Source organism: Ambystoma mexicanum, chromosome 5p (genome assembly GCF_040938575.1).
Source record: "Ambystoma mexicanum isolate Mex_15411 chromosome 5p, UKY_AmexF1_1, whole genome shotgun sequence".
Classification (NCBI taxonomy): Eukaryota; Metazoa; Chordata; class Amphibia; order Caudata; family Ambystomatidae; genus Ambystoma; species Ambystoma mexicanum.
In genome coordinates this window covers 1173590250-1173616245 of record NC_090930.1, presented here as the reverse complement: position 1 = coordinate 1173616245, position 25996 = coordinate 1173590250, and positions in this window count along the sequence as shown.

Below are 25996 nucleotides of genomic sequence, written 5' to 3'. Positions count from 1 at the left end.
GGTGGGAAGTGAAAAGCAACTGAGGTTAATGATTAGGAAGCACTGGGAACCGGTGGGGATAGCAATGATAGGGGATCTGTGGCAGGAGGGGAAGATACTGGAATTTGGGGAGCTGGTGGAACTAATGGGGTTGCATGTGGGGCAATATATTACGTATCATGGGGTGGTGCAATGAATTAAAGATACCTGGTCTGAAGTGGCATTGGCGGGGGAACCGGACGCCACTATAGATACAATATATGACATAGCAGAAGGGGGACACAAAACATCCAGATTATATGAGATGATAATGTCCAAAGCGGGCAAGGAGGTGGTGCAACTCAGACTGGACTGGGAAGAAGAAGTAGGGGCCCCGATGAGTGATGGGATGTGGGAGAGAGCACAAGGATATCATAACAAATATCGAGAAATGCTAGGTTACAGCAGATACAATTGTATATAACTCACAGGGCATACCTGACGCCTCAAAAGATAGCTAAATTTAAAAACGCAGGACGTCAAGTGTGCCCTAAATGCAATGCGGGAACGGTGCATGTATTTTGGACGTGCCCATTGATAGAGAGATACTGAGGAGAAATAGCACAGAAGATGGAGGACAAAGGGATCTGTATGAAGGTGGATACTGCATGGGCTTGTTTGAAAGGAGGGTTTCCAGACCACGCAAGCTTAAACATGTAAGCAAACTGAAAGATCTAGCGTATGTCCTAGCAAAGAGAAGGAATGCAATGGGTTGGAAGGCATGTCACAGACCAAAAATTGAAACGTGGTGGAGGGATCTGCAGAAGTGGGTGGAGGCAGAAACTGTGGTATGGCAGGAAGCGTGTAAAGGGGAGACAGAAGAAGAATCTGGAACCCTGTTGGGTTGGAGGCAACTGATGGCTGGATTATTTGGGCCTTCGCATGCTGAACCAACTGATAGAGACCCAATGAGTTCTGTCGAAAAGGAATCCCTATCGCAAGATGTAGAGACTGGAAATGAGGGGGAGTAGGCTGGGGAGGGGGGAAGGGGAAATACAGTGGGCTTGAATACAGCAATGTATGTTCATTTGTGATTGACATTATGCATCCACTGTAAGTTTGGTTTGAGTTGTTATTTTTTGAATAAAATCAATAAAAATTGTTAAAAAAAATAAAAATAAAAGAATGATTGTTCTAAGGTCAAAGGTCAACAATAATTGCCTTTTGCCTTATAAATCCAATTCCTGGGATAGTAGATACCAATACATCACTCATGCCTTCACAGTTTCATAAATTTGCTCAAGAGTTGTGAAAATATAACCAAAAATCACATTTAGAATATTCTGAGATCAAAGTTCAAATTAAATGGCCACTCTGACTAGCTACAACATTTATGAGATAGCACATACCATAACCTTTACAGTGATACCCCACTCATCCAAATCAAAATGGTTGCTGAGAAATTACATAAAGAGTTTGCCAATGTTAATTTTAAGGTCAAAGGTCAAATGTCCTATCCCCATCCCCTACTTGATGCACAGAAGACAAAGTACATGACATGACCATTCCATCAACAGCTCTCTTGTGTAAATGGTGTACATGGTAGCAGAACAAAATCAACTTGTAGTTGAATGATTTAGAGGTCAACTGTCAATTCATAAGACATCTCAAACTATCTACCTTTTACACAACAGAATGTAGCATGGGTTTGAGATGACACCACATTTGTCTATATTGAACCCAGTTACAAAGCAATTGCAAAGCACACATTGAGAATGAGTGTTCTAAGTGTCAAAGGTCAACAATAATTTCCACTTGACTTATATATCCAATACATGTGATAATACATACCAATACATTAGTGTTGGCTTTACACTTTTCTAAAAATGTTCATGAGTTGTCATAATATAACAAAAAATCATTTTTATAATCTTTTTTAGGTCAAAGGTCAAACAAAAAGGCCACTTTGACTACCTGCCCCATTGATGAGTAGCACATACCATGACCATTACGGTGATACCCCACACATCTGAATCAAATGAATGGGTGCTGAGAACTTACTAAAAACACTTTGGAAATGCTCATTCTAAGGTCAAAGGTCAAATGTTATACCCCCAAGATCCTACTTGATGCCTAGAAAACAAAGTACTCAACTTGACCATTCCAATAACACCTTTCTTATACAAATGTGCTAAATGGTAGCAGAGTAACAGCAAAAAATACTTTTGGGTGGGAGATTCTAAGGTCAAAGGTCAAATGACAAAACCTTATCTGATCCATACATTTAAAAGCAGATATCTGGACTTTCGAAGAGACATCTCACTTGTCAAAATCGAACCCACGGTTGTGCAACAATTAACAAAAAAGCACTTTGCACTTGATTATTGTGAGGTCAAAGGTCAAATATCATAACCTCTCAACATATTAGACAATGGATTATGGAGAGCATGTCATTAACTTGCAAAAGAAACCACAATTAAGACAAACAGATCTAGGGTTACAAAGATATGACGACAAACACATTTCATGTAGTGTATTTTAAGATCAACGGTCAGATGCAAAGACTGTGTGACCCATTGGCTCACATACAGAGATAACACGTGCAAAAATTGTCTGATGACTAAACATACAAATGTGGACAAACCATTTACTAGACTTTATTGAATTCCAGATCTGCAATAGAGATGCTTGCAGGGAAAACAGCGAGGGAAATAAACAATGTCGGCCATTTTGAAATGCATGTAAGACTGCCCTGAACCACTGAGAATATTTATTTTCCTTTGCATCATATTGCTACTAAGTTTAACTTGCTTTCTCTAATGATGCTTCTAAATTATTGGTATTTTTCTTTTCCTTTTTTCATAATATTTGTGGATTGGAAAAAAAACGTTACTTGGACACTCATTGGATGCACTTACGCTTTGCCCCAAAAAATAAACAAAATAAAACACAAAAATGTATTTTTTTGTCTGAGCAGCAAACATAATATACTTGAAGATGGCTATCTACCTACTGAAAAAAATAGTTTTATGAAAGTGCTACCTTTGTTGTTAGTGATATACTCTTTACAGTGATATGTGTCCACCATATTGAATGATGTCACGTGACCTCAAGGTGTGACACAAACGTGCTTTTGGCTCATTTCATAGAGAAAAATGTACCGAAAAAAAAGTATGGTTATCCTGTAGCTTTATCGATTTGTAGTGATCTATGTCAGTTTGGGATGAAATAGCTAAGAATCAGAGAAATTAGCATGGCACTTAGTGATTTTCAATGGGCACATATAGAGTTTTAGAAGCAAAGTTTTAAAATGTATGTGTAATATTCTTTGTGAATATAAACATGCAAAATAAAAAATTGAAAATAGGCTAAGTGTTTAAGTAAAGTAGGACATGGTTTGTTACTAGGATGTTTTTTTTTAAACACTACTAAATACATGTAGAGGTAGTATTGTGAAGATTATATAATTTAGAAGAGAAAATAGCATTCTGCAATCTTCTACTTCTGTTTTTTTGTGTAAAACACTGTGGCCCTCATTACGACCCTGGCGGAAAGTGACTGACCGGACCGCCACAGCGTAAATAGCGTTTCCGCCATTGCACGAAGGAGCAAAGTGCGGCCCATTCCGACCCATCGGGCACGAGCACCACGCCATGGCGGAAGTGCAAAGTCCGCGATGGCGGAAATGACCCCAAAACGGCCCACACCGCCGCCGTACGGCGCCCTAGGTGCAATACCGCCACCCATCTTAGCGGACACCGCAGTGAGCGCCAACCGGAAAGTACGGTGACCGTAAATATACGGAAACGGAAGTAAAAACATGGGCCCGGAACGGGAAACATCCCGCCGTACACCTATAAAACCACAAAATCCACACAACCACTAAAAACACTACCCTGAAACACACCCCAACCCGTCATCCCCCCTAGCGAAACCAAGAAAAATGGGAAAAGTAGCGAAGAAAGCGTGCGACCGCAAGCGGCAGGTCCACTTCTCCCGTGAGGAACTCACCGTGCTAACAGAGACCCTCCAGGAGAATGCTGCCGTCGTCTTCTCCACGCAAATGACCAGGACGGCACTTGCGAACAAGAAGGCCATATGGGCTCTGGTGGCACAGCGGGTAAGTGCGGTGGGGACCGCACCCCGCAACCCACAGCAATGCAGAAAGCGATGGGACGACCTGCGGATACGCGTCCGTAGCATACTTTCTGCCAACCGCAACATTGCCACAGCCACCGGGGGAGGTCCTGAATCACCCATCAAGTTGACCCCCTGGGAAGAAATCTGTGCCTCCACCATTGGAATGGAGACCATAGAGGGAGTCGGAGGGATGGAGAAAGGAGTGCAGACATCCGAAGATTCAGGTAGGTGGGCCAAATAAAACAATGCTAAATCCACAATGTCCAATCATGTGAAGTACCATGTGTCCACATAGTGCAACATGAACACATGTCCAGGAGAACGTCCACACACATCGGCCTGATAGCGCACTTTAAAACTCACAATAAATACATAAATAATTAAAAACCCCTAAAACACCCACTACACATGCAGCAGGCACACCCTAACTGCAGGCTGCCAAACAACTGCACCCTCACTCCACACACAAATGAAAGCACCTCCAAGGCCCCGACCCAAATCACCCTCAGGTACCACCCCAATGCATGTGATACAATGCCATTCCAATTCCCACAGACCCATTAATAACCCTCGCCCTCCTTTACTCCACCACAGGGTCCGATCCAAACGACGAGCATCAGGACACCCCTACCAGCACACCTGCAAAGAGGGCCAAGACCAACGGCCAAAGACCCTCCACCTCAGCAGCACGCATCAAGACACGGCAGCAGCACAAATCAGGTGGCAGCACAGAGGAGGGAATATCAACAGGCACCCCAGCAGCCAGCATGCCCACAACACCACCACCACAGGTCCCCCCAACGGATGCCACAGAAGGCACTGCCTCTGGTGGCAGCAGCACCATAGGTGACACCCCATTGATGGCAGCATGCTCCGACACAGAAGACGGGGATGTCGAAGTCAGATCCATCCATGACCTGTCCCAATCCCCCTGTCTGTCCCATCCCGTACAACATGAGGATACCACGCAGGGGCACCCACAAGACGACGACTGGCCTTCCCCCACAAGCCCTGTGGCAAGGCAACATGAGGTCACCAGCCCCTCTGTGACACCCCCGCAAATGGCCATGGCCCAGCAGAGGCAACAGTCCCTCGACCAGTTAATCGTGCAACAGCAGCAACTGGCCACGCTCCTCAAGGACCATGCCGATGAATGTGGGGGCACTAAGGCAGACATAGAAACATCAACTGAGACACTTAGGGCAGAAATGGAGAGGAGTACAGAGACACTAAGGGCACAAATGGAGAGTAGCACCGAGAGCCTGAGAGTCCAAATGGAGAGTAGCACCGAGAGCCTGAGAGTCCAAATGGAGAGTAGCACCGAGAGCCTGAGAGTCCAAATGGAGAGAAGCACCGAGAGCCTGAGGGGGGAACTGCATGCGACGTCCAAAGACGTATGTGCCGAACTTGCCGCAGTGCGCCGTGTGCTCACTGAGCTCTCACAAACCCTTAGGGACATGCATGGACGTGAGCAGGCAGAGACATCATCCGTTGCAAGTTCCGTCCAGGGCAGCCCCCAACGTAGATCCGGGAGGAACCTGCGCTCCACAGGCAGGGGTGCCCCTGATACCCGCAGAGGGGGCTTGCAATAGCGACTGCCCACTGACAATGAGCATCTTTGGACACTGGTGTTCGGGGGGGAGGTAGGAGGGTGGAGGGGGTGTTTTGGGCTCACTTGGGTGGCGGGTCGATAGGGTGTTCAACATGATATCACATATGCCATAAACAGTGCACGATCAACCAATGAGATGTGTGGACAATGATCTTTGTGTACTAGGCCATCATAGGCGTACAGTCCATATTGTGCATGTACCAGACACACACAGTGCCACGAGTACCGTGTCCATGTATCAGCCACCAGGCGTGAGTGCTAGAAGCATGCATCAATGAGATGCTGACGAATGTCACGGCCCTCCGGTGCCTCGCAGACTCCTTGAGGTGCTGCCACATCCCCACCCTCATCATGACCATCTTCAGGTGCTTGCAGTTCTGCGTCAGGGGGCATGGGCACATTTCTACGTACGCACATGTTGTGGAGCATGACACATGCCATGACCATCTTTGCAACCTTCTCATGGCGGTACAGGAGTGCCCCGCCAGACCTGCTGAGGCAGCGGAAACGAGTCTTCAGTAGGCCGAATGCCTGTTCAATGACTACACGGGTACGTGAGTGGGCATGGTTGTAGTCCTCCTCATGCTGGTCCCGTGGGTTCCGGACTGGTGTGAGGAGCCATCTCTTCAGTGGATATCCAGCATCACCTGTATGTGGACGATAAACGTATGATGTGGAATGCCATTGCTACGTACGTACACCCCCCCCCCTTCCTGCCAGGTCATTGCCGAATCACATACCCCACATTATCATGCATGTAATGAGACTCACCGAGTAGCCAGGATCTGTTCCCTGCATGTCGCTCCATGTAGCGTGGTATTGTAGAGTTCCTCAAGACCATAGAATCATGGGTTGATCCAGGGAATCGGGCACAACAATGTGTAATGATCCTGTTGGAGTCACACACCATTTGTACATTCAGGGAATGAAATTGTTTTCGGTTGCGGTACTGGGCCTCCATGGCATGTGGGACGACCAATTCCACATGGGTGCAGTCGATGGCACCAATGCAACCCGGTATGCCGGCAAGTGCATGGAATCCCACTTTTGTGTTGGTAATTTCCTGCTCCGAGCGTGGTAGAGAGATGTAGTCGTCTGCGTGCTGCAGGAGGGCATCGAGCACTTGCAATAGTGTCCGTGAGAACAGTGGCTGAGAAATGCCATGCAACTGTCCGACTGTGTGCTGGTAGGTGCCTGTGGCCAGGAAGTGTAGTACAGACACCACCTTCAGTAGGGGTGGGATGGCGGTTGGGCTATCTATCATGCTGACAAGGTCAGCCTGTGTCATGTCCACAATGGCGGTTATGGTGTCCCGGTCCAAACGGTAGAGGGTGTGGATCTGCTCATCAGTGAGGTTGAACGGATGTGCTCGGAGGCGTGGGATTGCGGGCTGCCTGCGTGGTGGTAGTGGCTTTGCTGGCGGCCCTTGCTGGCCCTGCCTTGGCCTCCTCCTCCTCCTGAGTCCCCTCCGTGCGGCCGGTTGTAGTTGGTGTTCGTCTTCTTCTTGGAGTTGGAGTACTTGCAGTGCTATCAGGTCCCCCAGGGCCAACATCGCGAGTCCTGCCGGTAGCATTTCGGAGTGGGTGTGGTTGTGGGAGGAGACTGGGTGTGCAATTTATGTGTCTTCAGGCTGTATGGCCTCCACCTGTGGTGATTCATTCCACCTGTGCAAGCTGCTCTCCCCTTTGGCCGAGCACGTCCCGCACACAACGCTGCAATTCGAGTAATGGCATCTTGCTATAGCAATCATGTATTTGTACCCGATGGCCGTGTAACATTTGTTGATATGTACATTCGGCTATGGTCCCATTGTTTCACATACAATCTTTGCAGTCGCGAACAGACTTGTGAAGGGTCAGTGGAACGTAGTACTCGAGTAACGGTGGGCCCTCATGCATCACTGTACCGAGTTGCACCGACGGGCGGGGCGTCCCATTTGTGGGTAAAGGCAGTTGCCATTTTCACACACAGCCGCACTAGATGGATTAATTTGTGATTTCAAACGGCCACAGATGCCTTTTCGACGTGATGTTGCAAATGAGGAATTCGAAGGGCGGCGCTTTCGGTTTTCAGCTAGCGGCGAGGAGATGCCCACAGGTCTGACTGCAAATATAACGTTCTATTGTTCAATGTCCTTGAGACAGGGGCCATGGCGAGGATGCAATGATTGATATGAATAGTTTGGGATGCGCAATAGCGACGTGGGCGATGAGGCCGGACGTTCCCAAATACATGTTACTTCACAACACTGGAATTACGGGCTGGGGCACTGTGGATTTTGCAGGCTGCATAACGCACAGACTCAATGGATATTTCTAATGTTATGTGAGTAAATATTCAGGCGTTTTTATACCGGGATGAGGGAATGATGAATGGATGCATGGGCAGATGATTTGATACAGAGTTTGCCATGTACAGGGCTTCTTGGAATCTATCCGCCTCCCCTGCGCTATGTGATGCAGGGCTGCCATAGTGGGACCATCGTCTATCTGGCCTTGTTGAGCCCTCCCTGTCTCGACGCGCCTTCAGACACTTGTGTCCATGCACGTTAACATTCCCATCTGATGGATTCTGTTTTGACAGACGCATGCACAGGTACACTCGTTTGTGATGGTGTTTACACCTCGATATAGATGGTTATGAGTCGCAAGTGGTTTTGGGGTGGTGATGATCCTTTGGAGTGGGCTGCATGCATATGGCTGTGGATTTAGTGTGATCATTGAAGTGAGTTGTTCAAATGTAGTTCTGATGGCCATTCTGTTCTTTTTCTTTTCTTTTGGTTGACAGGTATCTCCTCCCCTTTTGCCACTGCCATCTGTATGCCACTCCTGCAGATGGCTTTTACTCCCGACACCTGCTGCTTCGTGTTAATCAGTGGAGCAGCATTACGATCTTATGGGACGATCGCCAATGGGCCACATGCCCTTACGCAGTACTAGTGGCTCGGAGCAACATTTCGGCCTTTCAGCTGGACTAGTGACTCCCCATTGGGAAGGCCCTGCGGTTCTGTGCGCTTCCATGTTGCCTTTTCGTACGTGAATGTGGCTCTGTGTACTATGATGGAACAGGGCGTCACACAAGTAATAGCTGGTCATTTCTTGCGGATGCAGCCCACAATGGTGAAATGTGTTTTGGAGTTCATGGCCTAATGGCTGTATGGGCTTGGTGATTTTGTTGTGCATTAAATTTCTATTCTGATATGGGCCGTGTAGCGTTCTTCTTTGCGAGTGATGTGGCATATTCCTATTTGGGGAGCGATGTATTGTGAGGAGACCTGCATTGGGTTCCAGCTTCGGAGTTTAGTTGCGTGGTACTGTGCTGGGCGCGTTTGCCTACGAAGCCCAGTGAGGTCAGGGATGGGGGCTGCCAATATGACTGTTTGAATGTTGTCATGCTCAGGGGCGGGGGATTGGGTTTTGTGTGACAGATGCCGGTCAGCCAGGTGGACTAGTGGAATGATGTGATTTTCGGAATATTGCTGGTCACAGGTGCCTGTGTTTGCGTGCATTTCTTGGGGGGGGACTGTGGTCATGTCCATTGGAATGGCTTCTGTATTCGTGCCATCTGTGCCCTGCAGCTCCCATTGGCCCCTCTTGTGTATCTTTTGTTCGTTGGCATGCATGGGTGACTTGTACATTTCACTGGTTGCATTGTGACTTCATTGCACCTACGGGGAGTTGTACTTTGTGGGCAGGGAGCGGTGTACAGGCACTCAGTGGGGCCGTTTACGGTTTATTCGCGATGCCGTACTTCTCACCATGGCGGAATGGTACTTTCCGCCGTGCTTGATGGCGTTAGGTACATGTCCGCTAGGGTCGGAATTCGCGTACCCTTGCGCCATGGTGGTATTTACGGTTTGGCATGGCGCGCGCGCGCGTACTTGGTGCAGTTAGCGTTGGCGTTCACTACGGTGTCGCTAATGGCTTCGTACTTTGCGGTGACGGGTCATAGTCGCACCGAGCGCTATTCGATGGCGGTATTGCATTTCCGCCATCGTTTTTCGATTTCCGCCAGGGTCGTAATGAGGGCCTGTATATTTTAATATGTACAAGTGTTGCCTATAAGTGCAAGGCTACATAAAGGGTTCCACATACATTATTTTGAGTGTGAAGGAGTGTAGAATCTGATAACTGTTTACATATGAAACAAGTAAACCATAGGTTGTAGATAAACAAACATATTGTGCAATTAAAATGTAAAATCAAATAACTGACTGAAAAGGTTACTTTGTTAAATGTATAAATATGTTTTATGTGCAGTATGGAGTTTAAAAAAAAAGTCAGACAATCTATTCAGCCATTAAACTGTGCATATTCTTTCATGTTGTGTGGTTTGTTTAAGATAATCGTGATTCTAAAGTGTGCAGGTTGCCAGAAAAAGGGTGCACACCTAATTATGAAAGAAGCTATGAAATGGCAATAGATATAATTTGTATAATTTAGAATACATTTGATATAGTAAAAAAAAGGAATTTCACACTGTGAAGCAGTATCAGGGCTAACAGAAGTGTATATAATAATTTGTAGTTTATGTTTTTAAAACATATGATGTGTATGTTAAGAAATGTCATTATGAACTTCGCATGTGTGTAGGTGGCCAAACAAAGGAAGCACATAGATATTTTAAGAAGTATGGAAATGACATGTGTTATGTCATTCGTGTAGGTATTTGTAAGTGTTAATATGTTTATTCACAACATTTGTTATTGTCTACATATTATTTATAATATAGGTATGACTATAGTTTAAAAAGATCAAATCTCAAAATAACGTTAAAGTGTTGGCATGTCTTCATTTATTTTTTTGTAAAACTGAAGACATAGTTTTGTTATATTTCTTGGTGTCCTGGTGATGGTTGCATACATTAATCTGTGCATTAGTCATCATGTAGCATGAAGTAATCTTTGTATAGTATTGTAACAATTGTGCATTGTAGTGAACTGCATTTATTGGTTTACAAATTATGGTTGTAGGCAATTCTTTTTTGAATTTGCTGATGAAAAAACCAGTTTGTAATTACTAACTGTTAAGTATTTAAAAAAACAGAACAGATTTTTTTTTCTCCATTGAGAAGTTATTTTCCTCTAGAGCATGATTAATGAATACAGCTTGATAATGGTTGTGTGCTTGGAATACAATCCGTATTCTTTTAGTATCATTATGAGAAAGAAAAACATTAATCATTTTGTATTTATTTTGTTATGATGAACACCATAGTACACTGCAGTGGTGATAGTGCATGGTATAAATGCCATTTCCCATGAATATTAAGGGCATTTTATTTTTTCAAAGTTCATATATGGAAGAAAAAGGCAAGGACATATTTATTAAGGTCTTTGGTAAGACTTTGGATAAATATATATATATATGTGTAATGTATATATGCACATACAGAAAATGTGTATAATTTTAATCGCAGCTCTGAAAACCACGGCTGCAGGCAACAATTGACAGTTTTTATTACTGAAACTGTATAAACTAAATTACAATAGATATTGTAATATATTTTTGCAATCTGTGGTTAATTTGATCTATTTTTGTAACATAAACTGTGGCCTTTAAAAGGGCCATTTTGGGGTATGGAAAGAGGTTGGGTACACAAATTGCCACTTAAAAAAATACTAAGCATGACAGGTAATCTGATGTTCAGCGATTAACTTCAACCCTTGCTCAATTGTGGCATCTCCCTTGACTACCCAGTAGCAGCATGTTGTACACATGACTTTCATCATGGTTAGATTGGGTGTCGGTAACAGAGGAGCCTGTGTATTGTATACCACTGCTGAAGTAGATCCTTCATTTCCACTTGACGTTGTTGATGTACTGGTGGATGGAGGTTCTGCATGTGGTGCTGATCTTTGTCTATACAAGGAACGGGTCCCGTGTATTTTTCTTTTGTGATGTTTATGGCCTTTACGATATTCATCATCAACTTTGAGACGTGATATTGGTAGGCCCACGGCAATTAGTCTCATTGCAGAAGGTGCACAGTACCTCCTCCACCTCTTTCCTGGAGCGGTGTTCCTTCACTTTAAAGAAGGGCCCACTGTCTGAAGTTTTTTTCATTCCTTTGTGCTTCCTCATTGGTGGTGACGCATTGTTGATCCAAATGATGACGTCATCCTCACTGCTCCTACTGTCATGGTTGGAAATGCTGGACTATCCAACCGGAGAGGAAAATATAAAAGAATAAAAATGACAACACAAAAAAGACAATGTAAAGCTATGTTTTTGTGGGTGTGGTGATTATTCATGGCTACAAACTGCCACGCCATCTGATTGTACAGTCTCATATGCACAGATGTTGTTAAATGAAGTGGGCATAGCCGCGTCGATGCAGCACAACATGGGATTGGATGCTTCATTGATGTGTATAAAAGTCACGTTTTGGTGCAGAGCCAGAGCGCGTGCCATGATTGGCTATTGCATTTTGTGGGAAGAGGCATAGCCACATTACAGGAGTTCTTCATCCCATTTCGTACGCACGGGTTATGTAAAACTGCATGGGCGTACTCGCGTCCATACTACGCAATGTGTGACTGGATTGTTTATTGGCACGTTTAATGTGCAGGCACAAAACTGCAGCATGTGAAACCATTGGCTGGCGTATTAGGCACAAAGATGCTTAACCCCATTGAAGGATATGGCAGTTCAATTGCTTATTTCACACATGCTGGTTACCCCCTACGCCCCAGTCGTTGCTGTGCATAGCCGTGCATGTATCCTTCGTAGAAGCAGCTATACACATTTTTTTTCAAAAAGGGTTAAATGTATCTACATATATATGGGCAGTAGTCTTGTAAATATTTATTTTAAAATATATTGACAGTTACTGTAACACTTTAATAACTATTCATGAACAGTACATATACATGTAAATGCTTTAAAAAGTTAAGTACATATACAAACTTCTTTTTTGTAACAACAGGTTTATTTGGGGGAAATGTGGTTGTCCAATTGGTTTTTATTTTACTTTCTAGACATAATACAGTGTTTTGATTAGCTGAATTGTCTGTATTATTAATGTTAATTATGTGTGCAATACCAAAACCCTTGAAATTCAAGGAAACAACTGTAGTTGCAGAGACAATAAGGAGAGCAAAATATTGTAAAATATTGTAACAAAACCCTTGAAACTGAAGGAAAAAACTTTAGTTGCAGGGACGTTAAGTTGAAAACACAACATGTACAACATGTAACTCATGATGTCACCAGTGAAGTCATCATTGTTGTCATAGGCTGCTCAACAGGGGTGCAAAGTTAAGGTGGTTTTGGCTGATTTTCTAGGGTTTTGTTGCAATACGTTTTCACGTTAATGTCCCTGCAACTAAAGCTATTTCCTTGAAAAAAAAAAAAAAAAAAAAAAAAAATATATATATATATATATATATATATATATATATATACATATATATATATATATATATATACATATATATATATATATATATACACACACATACACAGAGGGAGTAATTTACTTGCTCATTGTAAAGAGAAAGAAAATAAATAAACAAGTTTTGGAGAAATGGTGAACATGTTGTGTGTTATAATTGTATGCTGTTGTTGTTTTTGGCAATTATGTGTCAATCTTCCAGGGGAATATGAAGTGTGAAAAGTACTGAACCACTTTTTCTTTTTTTTATTATTAGATAACTAACTTCCTTAACTTTCAGCCTGGAGTCTGGAGACGACCGTAGGAACCCTGGAAGGTAAGAATAAAGGGATGCCGTGCTGCACCCCCAACCTAACGATGCAAGGGAAGGCTGGAGTGCCCACTCCCTGATGAAGGAAGAAAAGGGGTGCCGTGCTGCACCCCAACCTAGAGACGGAAGGAGATACTGGAGTGCCCACTCGCTAATGAAGGAAATTGTGCCAGATGGGCTCCAATGAAAACAAAAATATAAGAAAAAGAAAAGGGGACTTCGGATGAAATCCCACTCTGCCGTGCTCTTCCCCACCAAAGAATCATGCAAGACATGGGGGGGGGCATGTGGGATGTAATTAAAGGCCCCAAACCAACAGAACTGAAGGTCCATGTGATATAGTCCTACCTGTCATTACCAAAGGAAAAGCAGCATTTTAATTGGAAAAGGCAGAAGAAATTCATAGGTCCCTTCCACATGAAAAACATTGTTTTTAAACACTGATACCAAAACAGTGTTGCATGTGTGTTTGCAAGTTAAAGCAAGACAAAGGTTCCCCTGCCAACATAATAATGTCAGGGAAAAGACATAGGGGTGTGTGTGTCGACAAAAAGTAATGTATAGTATACATTACATGCAAAATACAAGAAAAACATTTGAAAAAAAAGCTCACTTTGTTGCAATAAAAGGTTTATGTAGGCCTGAGGCAGACTATGTGGGTGTCTTTCTGCAGTGGCAATCCAGGGAAATCTAAAACAAAAATGTAATCCAAGTGCAGATTGGAAAACACATCACATTACTGGCTGAGAAATAAATGCATCATTTTCACTGAAACTGCCAACCATGAAAAGGTGGAGCACTATGACAATTCAGACACGCTTTACAGCAGAAAAACAAACATCAAATCATTAAAAGTGTATTTTATTAATGACTGAAAGAAACAGCCCTTAACTTTCAGCACAAAAGCAAAGTGAACTTTGTGTTAAAGAATAAAGGTTGATGTTAGACAATACAGTTTGTAAGATCCTGTCAGCCAAGGACAATGGTCAAAATTCACAAATGGCTACCCCCACCCCCAGCCAGGTGTGTGCATCCTAACTGTTTACAACTGCAGAAAAATGTGGCCCGAAGGGTGTTAAAAACCCACTTTCCCTAGACCTGCTGTCTCTAAAGGCAGTTCTAAGCAGGCAGATGCTTTAGTCAGTGCATGGCAGGAATGTGAGGGGGGGGATCACTGTGTTGTCAAGGCTCCAGATTGTATGACAGACAGCCACCAACTTCAAACAACAAAGAGACTCATACAAACTATGGTCACAGGTGTGCCAATATAAACACATTGCAGGGCTCCCATTTTCTGAACATACAGATTTGCAATTAATTTAAAATGGCTATTGTACGGAAAGCCTTTTCCCCAGCAACCACAAGTCATATTGCTGTTTTCCATGCGATTTTGCAGACATAAAAATCACCCATCTGCGACTTAGGGAACTGAAGTGACCAGCTAAAATGGGTCTCTGGCTGATCTAAATATTTCCCAAATTTAAGAGTTGATGAACTGGTGGAGGGTAAAATGAGTAATGTGGGGAATAAATTGTTTGTTCATAATTGTTATATGTTTTGTATAAAGAGCAGAAGATTGACAGATGGCCATGCAACATGATTTGGAAATGGCTGTTGTTTTATAAAATTCTCCATGATTACTTGAAGCAGAACATATATACATGATGGCAGTTACAAGTAAATTCGGAAGTTTTACTACATAACACATTTTGTCAAAAAGTTGACTTGAAAACAAAAGGGAATTTCAAAGTGAAGTTCCCATTTGTCTGTCCCAGACTCCTAAATCAATCCTTATAGAGAGGCGGATTTGGGAGGAGACCGTTGGCTAACTGCCGATCCTATTTGTGAGAACTCTTTCAGGGTACTCCCAAAGATTATAAACTTGATGGCATCATCACTACTATATAAAGTGGATGCACTATGAGTAAAGGAGAGAGCTCGTAAAATTACCATTGTGAACAGAGATGCTAAAACTATCCATCTGACATCCACAAGGATGCACCAGATGGAGATTTTGAAGAGATTGCCTCTTGGTGGAGCTGTCTGTTTCTGCGCTCTATTGCTGGGGAGGCCTAACAGCTGACTGAACTCTATGGTGAAGAGCTGGTGACCATCCTTGAAAGCGGAGTGGCCAGACACCTGCCCTATCCTCCAAGAGGCACCTGAAATGCAGCTGTCTTTCCTGAACTTTCAACATAGGTTGCCTCTAGAGGAGCAGGTAGATGCTTTTTCACTAGTTCCTGCCCCTCACCACTGCCATACTGATATAGCCAGAGAAGAGTTCTAAATGGCACCCCCTGTAGTTTTCTCATACCACATTGAGTGTATCAGAGGCGTGATGCACTCAGCCAGCCATACAGAATGGATCCTCGCACTGAAAGTGTGGAATGATGCCACATGAACGTACGTTACAATGAAATCTGGCAAGACCAGAGTGATGTTATGAAGAAGATATATGAAACGATGCTGAAACGATATGAATATATTTAAGAAATAACAATGTAACTGAAGAACCAAGAGAAACATGTACCTAAAGCTAAAGTAATCATGGAAACAAAGAAGATGACATAACGTACTGGTCAATTATTATAAATAGGCAGTAATGCAAGGTAGAAAAAAAAACATATGGATACTTGCTAAAGTGGAGTATATCACTTGGCAAGGACAGCCATAATGGGAAAATGGATGCTGGCCCATGTTGAACTTAACCAAGCTACCTCAGAGACAGGACATTGCTGCAGAATCAGGAGATGCAGAAAACAGCTCAGTGTGCAGAACCAACGATGAGTCAAGGTTAGCCCAGTGTAAAGGATGTTTTTTTAAGGGATAAGCACAGAGCACAATGGGAGTACATGGATAAGCTCTGAATGTGGGATATTCCTCATAGATAGAAGAAGAAAACATCTGTGAGAGCCAAACCACTGGTCAATTAAAAGTATACAAAGTTCATGTGAGATAGAGTGAACAAGTCTCTATAGGCCAAGAGGAGCAAAATCACCTTACATAATGAAAGCTAATAGCAGTAAATAGAAAGCTGACATGGATAAATGCATGGTCTCTTCACAAGTGACTAAGAAGTTGAAAACCAAGACTATTAATTATAGCCTCAAGCTAAGATAGTGGTGTGCTCACACTCCCATGTATGTTCCAGGACAGTGAACAGGCAACAAGGTCAACTACACATGGAAGACTATGGCTTAGGGCCTACTGATGTGAGATGATGGACTAATTGGGAAAACGGGGTGTAGTCTGACAGTTTTCAAACACCTAAGTTTCATTTCACATACATGCTGCTAAGGATCCAATAGTCCAAGGTTGGGATATTATTCCAACCAATCCAATTAGTGGGATTGGGGGCAACCTAACGTGCAATGTAGCATAGACCAACCCATTGTTGTTTTGTCTGCTATAATCAGTACTACATGTATTTAGAGGTAGTTCAAGGCGTGCCCTACAGATAAGTGGTAGCCAATGATAAACTAATCCTTATATGTTCTATAAGTAGATATGTTCCCTTAACCAATCCCTTCCCTATATAGGTTTTGTATTTTGCCACATAGAATGATGTCATAGACAAGGTATATTGGGCTATACAACCTCTATGTATTCAAGATACTGTGTGAGTGTGCAAATATCAGTCCAATGTCTGTGAGATCTCCCTACTTTACTAATTGACAATGAAATAGTACTTTGCCATATTCTTTGAGTCTGTTTGATTATTTGGTCTGAGTTCATTATTTGTAATTCCATCTAGCACAAAAAGACGATTCAAGGTGCTGGAGCACCTACCTAGGCAACATCCAGACACCTGGATGTTTGGCTGCTCCCGCCATTAGCCAGAAGAACCACAGAGCTTCCTGAGGAGATTTTCACGCAGAGCCACATGCAAGAGGATTTGGTCAGCAGGACCCCCTTTGGTAAAATTCCTGAGCGGTCCCCGCAAGTCCCCTGTGGATGGAAGGCAAACTGGTTGCTTGAGGGAGAGCCACTGCCGAGAGTCACAAGCTGAGTCACAGATGTAAGTAGAACAACAAAAGTGCGAACATAGGGGGATGGATTGTGTTGTAAATAATAGGTGTAAAAAGTAACAGGAATTTTAGGGGAGATTATAAAGAGAAGTAGATACCTTGATTCCAAGTTCCAAGGGGACAGAATGGTACGCACTAAAGTAAAGGGTGTTAAGGATTCCTGAGACAAGGCCCACAGAAGAGTGCATATCAAAGACCAAAGTGGAGTAAAACAGAAAAGCAATACATTTACTAAAATAGTAAAGGAAGGCATATGCAGTAACATTTTAAAAGTGCACATGTGTGGGGTTATCCAAATGTCAATTTAAATATTTTATTGTGTCTAGACTATTAAATATAAAATGATAGTAAAAAAATAAAATAAAGAGATTGTTGAAAGTTTGGACCAAGAGACTGATGTCAATCAGGAAGGGAAAAATCAAAGGAAAGTAATATATAAATAAAGACGAGACAATACAAATAATAAAAGAACAAGATAATAAAACTTGATAGAAAGTTTAAACGAAGGGGAAAACAGAATATCATCATTTAGATTTTTTTAAATAAAAAAGAGAGCAGTTGAAATATATCCTGATTGGGATCATTAACAGTGATTGATGGTGCCTGCACCAATTGACCATTGTGGTATATTTGATAAAAAAGAGAATCAAATACAAAAACTGGTTAAGTATTGACGATCGAAAGCGATCTGTCTTCATGAGGGACACACCTCTTTTACATTTGTGTAGGACATGGCTGAGATACACAGCGAAGATAAGGAAATCTCATTCGGAATGGGTTCGGGGTATGACCAATAAGACACTCATGACTTGGCCTCAGGAGTGTTCGCTGGCAAAACATGTATTGTGGCATGTGGTGGCATATTTATTTGCATGGCACATATAAGGGAACAAAGATGCCGAATAATCTGCCTATATTAGAGCTATAGAAAATGTACCATAATGAGAAAGAAGATCTAGACTATAGGGAGTGGATCCTCAATCAGCATAAAGGGGAGGATAAAATGCCTTAAGCTCTCCTTTGCCCTCCTGAAGAAGAAAGCATAGATATGGAGGAGAAGGGATTTTACCCTTTAACGGAATTAAAAGCAGCAGAAGAGTATGTTAATCCAACATATGCAACCCCTGCTTATCGCAGTGTGGATATTGTGGAAGAGAGCAAGAGTAGAGAGTGCAAAGATATTTCAGCCTGGAGATAGAGGACGAAGCAGGGAAACAGAAAAAAATAAAGGATACAGATAAGGGGAGAATAATAATAAAGAATGAATGGATGGAAGGATAAATATTACTTAAGGTAGATGATAAGGGCATTGATGGGTTTTAAGAAAGACAGGAGAGAGAAGAGCAGGAAAAGAAAGAGAAGGAATATGAAAGAGCATACATAGAAGAGATGGATACAGAATGCATGTGAAGGGAAGAATCAAGAAGATTTGAGGCCAAGAAAAGATAAGGAGACATTAGAAGAGAAGAAATGGAGAAGAGATAGAAGCCCAATGAATGAAAGTATGTAGGTTGCAAAGAATGCAGGAGGAAGATGAACTGAGGAAGATGAGGAGAGGAGAAGAAGTAAAGAACAGGAGTAGAGGATTAAAAGATGATGATATAGACTATTTATGGCATAGGAATATGGTGCCGAATGAAGCCTGAGAATGATTGGAGGAAGTGAGAGGGAACCAACAGCCACACAGGGAGCTGACAAGAATGCTGAGATCAGCATGGGCTGATGGGCAGGATACAGAAGACATAGCGCAAAGGCTAGGGAATTTTTACAGGCAAATAAGGGACCAAGATAGCTATAAAACCCAAGAGAATGCACAAGGTTCCCTTTTGAAGGAAACTGAAGGTAGATTAGATGATGTCATGACAGATGAGTACGGAAAGTTGTCTTTAAACAGATTAGATCTTGATGATGCAGAAGAAAACAATAGCCCCATGAGTTAGGGCATAATGATCTCAGATGAAGAAAGGGAGGAGAATGAGAGGGTGCAAAGTGTGGGCTCTTGCTGGTTTTCAAAGGAATCAAGTATAGACAAAAGGGTGAAATGGTCAGATTTAGAGGACCCTAAAGAAAGGACAGCAGAACCAACAACCTATACGGAGTGACCACAAGAACGATCACGCAGTGCAGGAGATATATCCCCGCCATATGTAAGTAGATTCATATTTTTACCATGGAAGAGCCAAATGGGTGAGGCTAGCTCTGACTTGAAGACGAGGAGTGTAGGCAAGTATGATTATAGACAGAGATTTCCACAATTCCCATTATTAGAGAAGGGGAGAGGATGACCACAGTATTTACCCTGGCCATAAATGGATAAGACACGTTAAGGTGTAAATTGCTGAGTATAACTGTTACTCACCACTCCGAAGTAGGCCCAAGACGTGGATGAGTGACCTTGGAGATGACGGTTGTACAGGAATTAATATTCAGCCTTCTATCCCAGCTCCCCTGAGTACAAGGCTCAGGCTTCCTCAAAGAGAGGCTCTTTACTACAATGTACCTCTCTGCTGTTTCGATTGGGACAGACAGAGGTGTCAATTGTATAAAAGAGCTGGGAGAACACACACCGCCAATACCAATGCTACAAAAGAATACAAAGATATTATATAGTGTTGAGAATAAACCAAGCAATCAGAACAGCAGTATAATACAGAAAAATACCTAGGTAAGTATTGGAGTGGAGCTTCCCCGGAGTGAATCTACAAAAATATGAATAACCACAGTGAGTGGAAAGAATTCTAAAGAGACTTCCTAAAGTATTGAACCAATGACAACCAACCTGAAATATGGGTATTTTGAGGATGGATAATAGTCCAGGAAACAGGAGACAACGATAGGAAAAAACAACAAACAGGAATCTTAGTATATGGAAATAAACCCGAGCGGCACAAGAGTCGCACTAGTGCCGGATTGGTGCAGAATCAGCAAAGCGTTTATATGCACTTGAAGACAAGTTCACAAGACAGGGTAGATCACTCAGTGTCCCAAAATCCAGAAAAAGGAAAATGACCAATCAAGACAATAGGAAATTAATTCAATAGCAGAGATGGAGTTGCCAACTACAAATAGGTACCTGAGCACACACGCATCCAGATAAGGCATGGAAGAGTGCCGGGTGGTTGATAGCAAGTCACCTGCGAGGAGGGCAAAGTCGTTCTGCGTCTGGTAACAGCTAGCTGGGATGAGGTACCGCAAGAGGCAGCAGGAAGAATAATCCAATGACGTTCCGTGTCAAAAGCCAGGCGAGCACGACAGGATTAAAGGATGAGGCAAGCCAAAACAGGAGAAGTCCGGGTCAGAAACGTAGCGGTCAGTAGAAAGCCAATCCAGAAGCCAGGCAAGGGTCAGGACCAGATTAGCAGATTAGGAATTGTGCAGAGGAAACACGAAGGAGTAAACGGACGTAACCGCTGTAGCTTGCAACGCTAATTAGCAGCAATGAGCCCCTTGAAAGACGGTGGTTTTAAAGCCGTATGGGGGTGTGTCTTGCCGTACTTCTTCCACGTACAGGACGTGTCAGCTGACATGGACTCCGTCGTAGTTTGTGCAGGCGCCATGGCAACCTGTATCTGCTCCACAGAGGAGCTTGTAAAGGAGTCATATTCTGCAAGGAAGCCCGCAGGGAAGCCCGAAGTGTAACAATAACTTTTGGTACGGGAAAATGGATTTATGAGTTCGAGAGGATGACATAAGGATTGATGCTAACTATAGGGGATGTAAAAGGGCTGCTAGCAGCTATGCTAGGGGCGAGCTGACGACATTTGGAAGTAAGCAAGATACGGAGGTGTGACTGCGCAAAACACGAAACATGATGGAGCGCTATTGAATAATTGGAGAGCAGACATATAGCAGGCGTTAAGAGTACAATACCCCGATATGTCAGATATCGGTGTGATTATGACTAGCAAAATTGTTGAGGATAAAGACTCTGTTGCTTATATTCAAGATATTCAAGATAGATGGTGGCAGGAGAATCACGAACCGTGAGATAAAAAAGGTAGCATTATTTTACCACATTTTGTGGCAAGGGCTGCCCGAGCCAGTGCAAAACAATTAAATGAACAGGTGGGAATGGAAGCAGAGCCATGGCCAGAAATACAATTGACAATCATGCATCATTGCTGATATATGCAGGAGAAGAATAAGAAGAAAGTTAAGAACAGAAAGCAGTAGGAAGCAAAGTAAGTCCCAAAGAAGTTGTCCAAAATAGCCATCGAGGGAGCGGTATTGATGAGTAATGAAGGAGGGGTGATATGGGAGATGCAGTCAGGGCAGCAGAATAATGCAGGATATCCCACAGACCAGAGTGGGTATAACATTTGGCCAAGAAGAAGAGGGAAAAGGCCTACAAGCGTAGAACGAGAGGGATTTCAAAACTCTCAGTGAAGAGGAGAATTTAATGGTAGACAGCCACAACAATGTTGGAATTGCAAAACAATAGACCATATACCTAGGACATGCAGAAGCAGAGGAGTCATGCAACAGACTTGGCATGCTCCAAGAGGGGGGCTGGGGCATGCTCTAAAATATAGCACAAAATCACAGTGATATTATGTCCAAGATCACACAGAGGTTCAGGCATATGCCCCACAACCACAACAAATGCAGCCAGCACTGCTGTAAATGCAATCACCGAAAGGGTAACCACAGCAGGTACCCATGCACACACTTTTTAACACAACAAAATGGACTATGGACTATATCTTTTAACACAGATTATCATTCTCATCCATGAGAATGTCAGAGAAACACACAATCAGTCCCTCAAGGGAAGCACACCATGACCCTGTAAGAGATAGCTCTCCCTAGATGGCCGGTGGTGCACCACCTACCTAATAGGGATAAAGAGAGAAAGCTGTCCCTCATCACCAATTTACACATTCAATGAGTTTTACACAATTAAAAATCCAAAGAACAGGAGTGATTGTAGACAGATCTTCGTAACTGGCCATGTCTAGTATGTTCTCTTGAGAGGCATACTGCCAAGAGGAATTTCCTTGAAGTGCCTTAATCAACTGGTCAACAGGCTCAAAGAACAACAGTCGTCATTCCTGGATCCTAAAATACCCCTTCATGTGGGATAGCCTAAAAGCAATGCTTAGACAAGATAAGCATATGTATCACAGACGTATCCTAACACACTTTTGCGGCTATCATCATGATCATGATGAGTCTCATGATCAACAAGGTCGACCGGTTTTGATGACTGTTACAAATGATGCCATCTTCTTCAGGGCCAATTTATTACAATAGCGGCATAACTTTGGCATTTGTCTGCATTTACAGATTAGGTGACCACCTCCGTCCTCTGTAGGGAGACAAAAGGGGAATGCAATAGGCCAACCCCTACTGCTGTGCTCTGTCACTACAACCATGTTCACAGAGATGCAGCTGTGGTTACATACATAAAGCCGACTACTTCTGTCTCATTCAAAAAACACTGTGTATGCCATATTATTTAGTTGGCAAATGGAGAGGGTGTGGCTAGGGACAGGAGGGTGTGGGGGGAGAACAAACTCCCCTATGGTAAGTATGCTGCGACCTAGACATCACATAATCTGGTCACCTAAAAAACTCTGGCTATTCAAATCCATCACGCATCAGTTGGCAAAACAAGTACATGACATTACTACTGCTGACAAACGCACATACGATGAGAGAAGAAAATTCCCCATTGTCTTTTTCTTCCTCGCACCTGAAATTCATCAAACAACCAATTACTCATTCCAACATAGCTAAGTAATACTTAAAATCTGTATTAAATAATTTAGAATATTTAGGTGTGCCTGGTGTCAATTTGGAGAATTCGACAAATGCACATATCTCAACCTGCTGGTCATAAATACTCAGAGGCAGGTGAATGGCAGTGCTCGGCAGAAGGAATCAGTCTGTGCTTTGCCGTGGCCAAGGGGATGAAATTCCTCATGTTTACAAATAAAGAAAGGAAATGTCCTCATGCGCCAGAGTTACAAGAGCCTGTGTTGTGCACACGATCAGCATGTTATAGAACCTGTTACAGTCGAGCACATTGCTGCCTGAGACCTGATGCATTTAAAATCACAACACTTACCTGCTTATGTCTATGTAGTGTGTCACTGGCCTGTCGGCTTCTCTGTGCTTCCTGGCAAACACTTTCTGCCGGCTAAGCACGAGACTTGTAGCTTGCATGCTGTGTGATCGAGGGGTGCAGTTTCACGCACTCCTCATTGCTTACTGAAGCGGCCAAAGCAGACATCTTGGAATGTCGTGGCTGCGCTCAACACCGGTACCAGAAAACACACGTCTGTGCGTTCTTCCTCCTAGTGCTGCCCCAGGAGGGCCAGGCTTGGGACACCATTGTGCCTTACTTTGTACGCATTTCCAGTTATATTTGATGTATTTCCTTGTAGTTACAAATACATTTCAAAGTACGAAAGGCTAATGTAAGGCATATCGAGTTACTTTCCAGTTGCGAACAACCTTCTGGTGGACACATTCACTTTCATGAACGCAGCCCCCGTTCATAATATTTTGTCCCCCAGTGGAGTGTGGGGAGCAACAGCGCTCCTTTGTAGGGTCGCATTATGAGAAATACCCAGGTCCTTGGCATCAAAGGCCACTAAAGGTGGACAATACTCTGAGTTAGAGCAATTCATCATGGATAAAGAAAAGGTATATGTACCTGACATCTGAATCCATCATGTTGGTATGGCACAGATATACATTATGCACCAAGTAACTCCAGCATGTTGAAGCACAATTTAAATAGTAACTTAGCATGGTAAAACTGCCAGATCCTGCCATTGTACCGCCTCATTTAGACCATTGTTACAAGTGTCTAGGCAGAATATGCAGTGTTGCTTTTACCGGAGCAACATGTTGTAGAAATTACCCCCCGTCTTGGCTGGTGCATTTTTTCAATAAAGGTCCAGCGGAAGTCTTCTGGGCTGTGGCCCTCTAACATAAAGTGGGGTACCAGAGGCACCATCAACTTGCCTGTCCTCAGGCATGACTTGTGTTCAATCAGCCTTTTTTTGACAGGTGTATAATCATTCCTACATATTTGACATTGCATGGACAGGTGATAAGGTATATCACCCCCATTCTATTGCAGTTAGTAAAGGACTTCTGCCGGTCCACAGTGTGGGTTGGGTCTGATCAGTTGCCTCATTGTGTTGTGGTAGCATTTTGACAAGCTTGTCCCTTAGATTTTGCCTCCACCTCAACGCAAAGAAGGGTGATGGAAGCCAGTGTTTGCCATTGTTCAAAATGGCCATAGTTATTTGATCTCCTTTTTCATTTTATTGAATAACGGAGAATAACTGAAGACAGCAGTTACATTTTCCCATGCTGGAGGTTTACAATGCTGTTGGAGGGTAATCTCTAGTAGGATGTTGCTTGCCCATTTGTATATTGTATTTACAAATCTTGTCGGATAATCCAGGCTAACCAATTGTTTCTTAAGTGACTTTGCTTGTGTAACATAGTCGGTGGTGTGTGTACAAATGTGCTGGTACCTCAGAAACTGTCTAAATGGGAGGTTATCTCATAGCGTTTGTGGATTATAGCTGGAATATGATAGCAAAGAATTGCGATCTGTCACTTTCTTGTATACTCTAGATAACAGCCATTCCTCATGCGAGGAGATATGTAGATCAAGAAAGTGTATCTCCTGCTCTTTGGGGTCTAGATTGAATCTTAACTGTGGATTACAGTCATTGAGCCAGTGGTGGAATGCTTGTAACTCCTCTATTGTGCCATCAAACATCTTAAAAATCAAGAAAGTGTATCTCCTGCTCTTTGGGGTCTAGATTGAATCTTAACTGTGGATTACAGTCATTGAGCCAGTGGTGGAATGCTTGTAATTCCTCTATTGTGCCATCAAACATCATAAAAATGTAATCTACATATCACTGCCATGGCTTTATCCGATCTATAAAAGGATTGGTGGCCGGATATATGAGATTCTTTCCAAATTGATCTACATAGAGGTTTGCCGAACTAGGAGCAATGGTGTCCCACATGGCCATCCCCGAGACCTGCTGGTAAAAGGTGTAATTGATCAGTAAAACATTCCTAGTCAAAGCAATTTCACCTAACTGTAATATGAACATCAGGGGTACATGATAAATTGCTCTAACTCAGAATGGTAACCACCTTTAGTGGCTTTTGATGCCATGCACCTGAGTATTTCTCGTAATGCGACCCAACAAAGGAGCACTGTTTCTCCCCACACTCCAGCAGGGGGACAAAATAGCTAGGCTGTGATCATAAAAGTGAATGTGTCCACCAGCAGGTTGTTTGCAACTGGAATGTAACATGATGTGCCTTACATTAGCCTTTGTACTTTGACATTTTTTTGTAATGACAAGGAAATGCATGAAATATAACTGAAAATGCGTACAAAGTAAGGCACAACGGTGTGCCAAGCCTGGACCTCCACAACAACACTACGTGGAAGCAGGCGCACTGGTGTGTTTTCTGATACCGCTGTTGAGCGCAGCCACGACATTCCAAGATGTCTGTTTGGCTGCTTGAGTAAGCAATGAAGAGTGTGTGAAACCCCGCTCCTCG